At 42.2% G+C, this 7,510-nt stretch overlaps 1 pseudogene; it reads left to right on the plus strand.

Annotated features, from left to right (window-relative positions):
* The first annotated feature begins 2,121 nt into the window (after positions 1 to 2,121).
* Positions 2,122 to 4,065, plus strand: LOC138428096 (zinc finger protein 396-like; annotated as a pseudogene).
* Positions 4,066 to 7,510: the final 3,445 nt, after the last annotated feature.

The raw sequence follows: 7,510 nt of genomic DNA on the forward strand, positions 1-7,510 counted from the left end.
TCCGGACAGGGGGTGATAAGTCCCAGATAGATGCAACTGGCCTGGAGCATCAGGGCGGGACCTAAAGTTCTGTTTTGTTTTCTCCGAAGTTAGATGATTCAGCAAGGGCCTTTGAAACTGTTGTTTTCTTTTCTAGGCCCAAAAGACTGCTTCACCGGGTTCACTGGGGACCCTTGCGCGGTGCTGAGGGTTTGGTTTCCCGGGTGGAACTGAGAGCAACTGCGCATCTGGCACAGATTCGGCTCCTAGTGCAGGAGACGCAGGGTGCGTCCCAGTGGCCAAGCCTTCGACTTCCAGAGGATGCTTTAAGCTTAGGGCCTTCCCCTAGATGGCGCCTGACACGTGGCCTCTAACGCCTCTTGTCGCTCAGGTCTCGACCCAGTTCTGTTCCGGCCTCGTATCATCGAGTCTGCCGCTCCTTCTCTTCGCCGGGACCCTGGCCACCGGCTCTGGACCCCGCAGCACGGCACAGAGTGTGGATCGCCTGAACTCAGCCCCCAGCCTTGCTCCTTTGCTTCCGTCTCTGTTACCTACCTGAGCTTGCTCTGGCAGGTTCCTCATCTACCACTTGGAACCTTACGGGGCTTCTGTGGGGATTTAAATACTGTAGTTGTTTAGTTGCTAAGTGATTTCCGACTCTTTTGCGATCCCAAGAATTGTAGCCCGCCGGGCTCCCCTGTCCATGGGATTTTCCCGGCCAGAATACTGGAATGGGTTGGCATTTCCTTCTCCAGGAGATCTTCCCAACGGAGGGATGGAACCCAGGTCTCCTGCATTGGTAGGGGGATTCTTTACCACTGAGTCACTGGGAATTTTAATGAATTGGTATTTGTTAAGATTTATTAGAAGAGTGCTTGGCACCTAGTAAATTCTCTGTCATTGTTACCCTTTGGGGTGGGGCATTTCACTGTGTAAGGTTGTATTATTTATTTGGTAACCTCCTTGTCTCTCTCCTGCTAGAGTATAAGCTTTAGGTAGCCATACCACAGGCTTTGTTCAGGTGACTGCCATATCTTGAGTGCTTAGAAGAGTTTTCGGTGAAGTGGGGGAAAAATGGTAAAGAGAAAAAATAGGGGCACATATAACATTTCTAATTAGTCGTCAGTTACTAGTGATACATAGACTAAAATACTACTAAGGAAAGTGTCTCCCCACCCTCTTCCTGCTAACAGGCTAGTGATACTTGGAGCAATTGTTGCTCTGCATACATCACTATGTTGCCAGCAACCTTGTGATTTGATGCATTGTTTTCTATAATTTATTTGATAAAAAATTGTGAGATATTTTGCACTCTTCCTTTGACCCCAATAAGTCAAGTCCTTGGGACATCTTTGAAGGAAATAATTTGAAAATTAGCATGTTTTTGGAAAATAGGCTATTTTTCTGAAAATGTGCTTCCCAGCATTGTTTATAATAGTAAAAATTAGAATAATCTATAATAAAGAGATTAAGTAAATAAGACATATTACAGATGAGCAGTACACATGAACATGAAAATACATTAAGATGGAGGAATATGCTTTTTTCCTCTGAATGATTCCTTTAATGCCAAAGTAATATTGTTTTAAAAGTTAGTAACATCAAAAAAAAAAAAATCCATGCAAAGTAATCTCATGAGTCTCTTCCTTTAGCAGGCTAAAAATAATTATTTGGCCCTTTGAGCCTGTCCCAGAGTCATAAATTACCTCAGGCTTTCCTTATTTCTCTTCTCCAGGAGTTCCTTTGCAACCCTGACTGATCTCTTATTGTAATATGTTGTCAGCCTCCTGGGTATGATTTTCAGAATAAATTGCAAAGTATTCATGAAAGTGAATGCCTCTGAGCCCTTTGATTCTCTTAAAGAAGGAAGTATTCTTTGAACGCGTGGCTTCTGTTAAGATTAAGGATACTTTTGGTACAATCTTAACGTTTTTAATCTTAGCTGTGATGTTCTGAAAGGCATTTATCTTGTTTCCACTTGTTTCTTGAATCATATTGACGGAGTGTCCGTAAGGAGAGTTTTACCTCCTTGAAGATTAAAGCCTAGCGGTCCCAAACTATTCCCAGTCCAGATGTCTGCAAAATTGAGAGTCGTCAAAACTCCTTGCACAAACTTCAGGGGACCCTGACTGCCTTGTGTTAATGAAGGCAGGCCTGAAATATGGCCTCCGGCCGCCCCTGGAGCAGCTTCTCCGGGCCCTGAGCCGGCTCCGCGAGCTTTGCTGTCAGTGGCTGAGGCCCGAGGTGCGCAGCAAGTAGCGGATCCTGGAGCTGCTGGTGCTGGAACAGTTCCTGGCCATCCTGCCTGAGGAGCTGCAGGCCGTGAGTAACGCGCAGAGAGCAGAGAGGATGCTGTGGAGATGCTCGAGGAGCTGAAGAAGGAGCTCGATGGGGAGGCTGAACACGTGAGAAGGAGGCTGTGGGAGGGCGGGGCGAGGCGCATCTCTGAGAGCGAGCTCCCAGACCGTACTCCACTCGGCACAACCCGGTGTAGAGTGTGGCGAATGGACTCCCGGCTGTGCCCGAAATCAGGAAGTGCCTCTGCTTTTTTCCTTCCCCTTTCCGGTGTCCCAAGATAGTTTCTTCTGTTATTTTATCCTCAAGTCCCAGCCAGATTCCCTTCTTCAGCCTCAGTAATACCAAACTGTTTCTAGGTCTTTTTTGGACAAAATGAGGACATGCAAAGAAACTACCAACTTGTGAAATCCCTCAGGAGATACCATGTCACCAACCCAAGCTCGCAGAAAAGCAGCTGCGGTGGGCGTTGAAGAAGCTCTGCTCCTTCAGGTGAAATGGCGAGGGGGCTCGAGGCCCCATCATGTGGTTAATTTATCATTCTAACTTCTGTTTAGTGATACTCGTACTAAATCTTGCTTATTGCTACCACCATATTGAATTCCTCTCCTTCAGTTGCTCCTCTGTTCCCATAATTTCTTGTCTTTTAGGCCTCTCTTTTCTTCCACACTGTCCTCAGTCTAAAGTATCTTTTTTCCCCCAGTCACCATTCTACCTTTTGCACAGAGCTTTTCATCTTCATCACTGACTGCCTCATCAGTATGTAACCCTCTTTTGCCTTGTGATCTTCTCAGTGTTTTCTGCCTTACCTTCTCCATCCTCTAAAATCTCAGGTGGCTGCGCAGTAAAGAGTCTGCCTGCCAATGCAGGAGATCTAAGAGACGGGGGTTCCATCCCTGGGCCGGCAAGATCCCCTGGAGAAGGAAATGGCTACCCACTCCAGTAGCCTTGCCTGGGAAATCCCATGGAGAGAGGAGCCTGGTGGGCTGCAGTCCTTGGGGTCACAAAGAGTCAGATATGACTGAGCATGCATGCATAGCATCATGCTCTACATTGATGTTATATTGCAAACATGCTCTCTCAAAAATAATCTATGCTCCATTCAGATCATTCTATTTCCTTTTCCTTCCCACTGAACGAAAAATGATTACATTTTCTTTTCTGTGTACTGTTTCAGATAGAGACACCAGAACTAAAAATGTGAAATCTGCTTTAAGACGAAAGACTTATTCAGGCAAAGAACTGCATTACAAAGTTTCTAACACTCTTCAAGTGAATGCTCCTCAGAGTTTCACATTTAGAAGAACATGTGAACAAGACAGAAAGTTTGAAAGAAGACAGGGAAACTGTCCTTGAAAAAAACAACACTAAAATGTGAGGAATGTGGCAAAGTCTTTAGTCAGCGCTCAGCCCTTAATCTCCATCAGAGAATCTACAGTGGAGAGAAACCTTATACATGTGAGGTGTGTGCAACATCTTTCAGCTGAAGTACAGTCCTGATTCAGCATCGAAAAACCCATGCTGGGGAAAAGCCCTTTAAATGTCATGAATGTGGGAAAGCCGTTAGTCAGAGCTCAGTCCTTAACATTATACACGTGAAGTGTGTGCAGAGTCTTTCAACCAAAATACAGTCCTGATTCAGCATCAAAGAATCCATACTGGGGAGAAACCCTTCAAATGTCATGAATGTGGAAATCCTTTAGTCAGAGCTCGAATCTTTTCAGACATAGGAAGAAACATGCTGGAGAAAAAGTCCCATCCGAGTTGCGAGGGAATCGAAGCATTTATTGAGAAATTTTTCTCTGAGGGAGAAGGCGCAAGGCACCTATGCTCCTTTAGTATAAATCGGTAGTTTCGGTGGGCACCAGTTTCCTTTTCAAGGTTATTAAAGCCACAGGAGAGAAGGTGGAATATTTTCTGCCAGCAATGTTTACTTCCCTGCTTTTCAGTACAGGGTCAGTTCAGATGTTTGAGATTCTAAAGCTATAGAATTCCATCCCTCAGTTCAGTTCAGTTCAGTTCATTCGCTCAGTCGTGTCCGACTCTTTTTGACCCCATGGACTACAGCATGCTAGGCTTCTCTGTCCATCACCAACTCCTGGAGCTTGCTCAAATTCATGTCCATCAAGCAGGTGATGCCATCCAACAATCTCATCCTCTGTTCTCCCTTTCTCCTCCATCTCTAGTGCAGCTCTTGAAAAGATACTCAGTCACATCCGACTGTTTACATTATTAACACAAATAATAAACTAGTACGTTCCTTTTTAAACAAGTACATTTTCCTTGTTGAGAAGGAAGTGTGAGTTGGCATATAAATGGATATTCTCCATTTCATTACTTGAACATTGGTGTTGTTAGACCACAGATTTAAACAAATTTCCTGGCCATCAGTGGTTAGGATTCACGTTTTCAGTGTCATGGGCCTGGCTTCAATCCCTGATCAGGGAATTAAAATCCCACAAGCCACACTGTGCAGCCAAAATATAAAATAAATGTCCTATTCTATTTTCTGTTTTTGAATTGCTCAGACAGTCATGTCTGACTCTTTGTGACCCCATGGACTATAGCCCGCCAGGCTCAAGGAGACCAAAAAGAATATGTACCTCAAGACCTACGCTGAAATGTCCAGGGTCGTTGTTAGGAAGCAGGTGAGTAAAGGGACTTTAATCATCTCTTAAGAAAATTCACAAGAACCTACATACTGTTTTGTTTACATTTTTAAAATTGAGGTATAGTTCATGTATAAAGAGCCTACATACTGTTTATGATACTAAGGGGTGCTAATATGCTAATTTTTTATCAAGTTTAGCCCGAGTCATATTAATTCTCTGGTTAGATAAACTAGCACGTCTTACTTATTAGGAGACCTAATTAAGTGCAAGATAACTTAGTATCCAGTGACACCCTTTAAGGATTTGTTGTTCTAAGATAATTCACATCACTGTTGTGGAGAAGTTCCAATTAATTACAATGGAGAGACTGTAATCTTGCAAAGTCTATGGCACAACCAAATGAAGAAGGACACTTCCCTCAGAATACATGATTAGAAAAAAATAATTGTGTAGAATTAAATAGTTTTCTTGTGTAGAAAAAAATAATTATCTCCTTTACAATTTATATTGGAAATATCTCAGTGAAATTATTAAGATAGTGCTATGTGTCTTCAGGGATTGGCATAACCATAATGAGTGTTCTAATAATGAACAGTTTTCTGTGTGTGCTTATATAAAGTTGATGATCACCTTAACATAAAAAATAAAGATGAAGAAAAGATGGTCCCAACAAGGCTGACGTACACACCCGGAAATGGAAACTGTTAACAGCTGATGGCTATCCTGCAGAGTTCTTAATGACCTCTGTTCTGGCCTGAATCAGCTGTGAACGTGTTTCAGGCATCACAGGACAACCTTTTCCGGGCCTTTCTCATCATTCTTAGTAAGATGAGTTTCTAGACAGTTTATCATGTTGCAAGACCTTGGATTTTTATGTTCTTGTACAAATGAGGAAATCACTGAAGTTCAATTTAAAGAGTCCATTGAGATATACCACATTTAATTCAATCAGAGTCTCTTGTTTAAATGACAGATATGTTTATTAAATTATTATTCTGACAGTATATAAGATAATGTCCCCCTTTCCATGGATTCCTGATAAAATTCTATATACATTACAAGAATATATGGACTGGGACTTCCCTGATGGTCCAGCTGGTTAAGAATCCACCTTCCAATGCAGAGGATGTGGGTTTAATCCCTGGTTGGGGAGCTACCGGGATCTCACATGCCACACGCTGCTGGGGCAACTAAGCCCATGTGCCACAGCTAAGACCCAACACAGCCAAATATAAATAAATATATTAAAAAAAATATGTGGATTATTTTGTCTCCCATGGTGCCACAGTTACCAACTATGGAGACAACCATGAAAAATAAAAGTCTTTGAAAGGGGAAGGGAAGAGAGGGCTCATGGGGAACTTCTTTGTTCCTCATTAAGTATAAACGTTTCATTATCAGAAAATCCAGCCATGTTTAGTGCTTGGAGTAACTCTGGAAACAAATGTGGGAGTACCTGCTCTGCTTAGTTAGAATATTGATAAATAAGATTAGTAAGGGGAGAGGTGAATATAAATTTTAATTTTAGAATTTTCTGTTAGGGTCATACTTTGTAGCTCTAGTAAATATGCATAAATACTGAGTTTGTATATTTTCATTCATTAAAAACATAGGAATCTTTATTTGGGTCTCATGCTTTTTGTAATTAAAGAGAGGAACAAGCCATCTATTAAAGCACTGCTTAATCATAAAAAGAGTTTTTTTGTGAATAGTACTCATAGAAAGTACTCATAGTACTCATAGAGTACTATGTGAATAAAAGGACAGAATCTAAATCAAGTATTCTGAGGGAACTGTCCTTCTTCACTTGGTTATGCCATAGGCTTTGCAAGATTACCTTCTTTTCATTGTGAATAATCTGAACTTTTCCACCAGAAAAGTGAAGTGAATCATATCCTCTTGGAATAATGAATCTTTAAGGGGTGTCACTGGGTTCTTTGAGTTACCTTGCTCCTATTTAGGTCTCCTAATAAGTAGGAGGTGCTAGTTTATCTAACCAGAGAATTAATACGACTTGAGCTAAATCTGATTTAAAAAATTACTAGCATCCCCATCAAACTGATTAATTCCCACAGATAGTAAGCACTCCAAAATGAAATTGGATGTTTTTAGAATTAATTTCACTTCATCTGAGCCTTCATTATTATTTATAATCCTATGTTCCTCCTTCTCTCCAGTTCTCTTCAGCGACCAGCTCAGATGTTTGCCACTACCCTTGAAACTTCCTGTACCAGGAATGCTGGATACAAAATCCAGCAAATCTTCCGGTGGCTTAAACAAATTAGAGTCTGCAACCAGAAATCTGGAAGCAAGCTGCTGCTGGCTGTCAATCAGCCGCTGAACAATGGCTTCTCTGGCTGCTGGCTCTGCACTTTGGGCCTTTCCTTCAAGCTTACTCTCTCAGATTAGAGGGGCGCGGTCCCAGCTCTGGAGTAGCATCTGGAGTCAAGTCAGGGAGAAAGAGGAAAGGGGGCTCCAGCCATGGCCATCTCCATTACTAGAAAAAAATTAGCTTTCTAAGATGCCCCAACAAAATTCCACGTATGTTCCCCTGTTGCAAGTATGTCTGGTAAAGCAAGTGTTTTCAACCCCTAGGATTGAAGCGCCAATACTTTGGCTGACTG

This window comes from Ovis canadensis, chromosome 23, assembly GCF_042477335.2.
Source record: "Ovis canadensis isolate MfBH-ARS-UI-01 breed Bighorn chromosome 23, ARS-UI_OviCan_v2, whole genome shotgun sequence".
In the NCBI taxonomy this organism is placed as follows: Eukaryota; Metazoa; Chordata; class Mammalia; order Artiodactyla; family Bovidae; genus Ovis; species Ovis canadensis.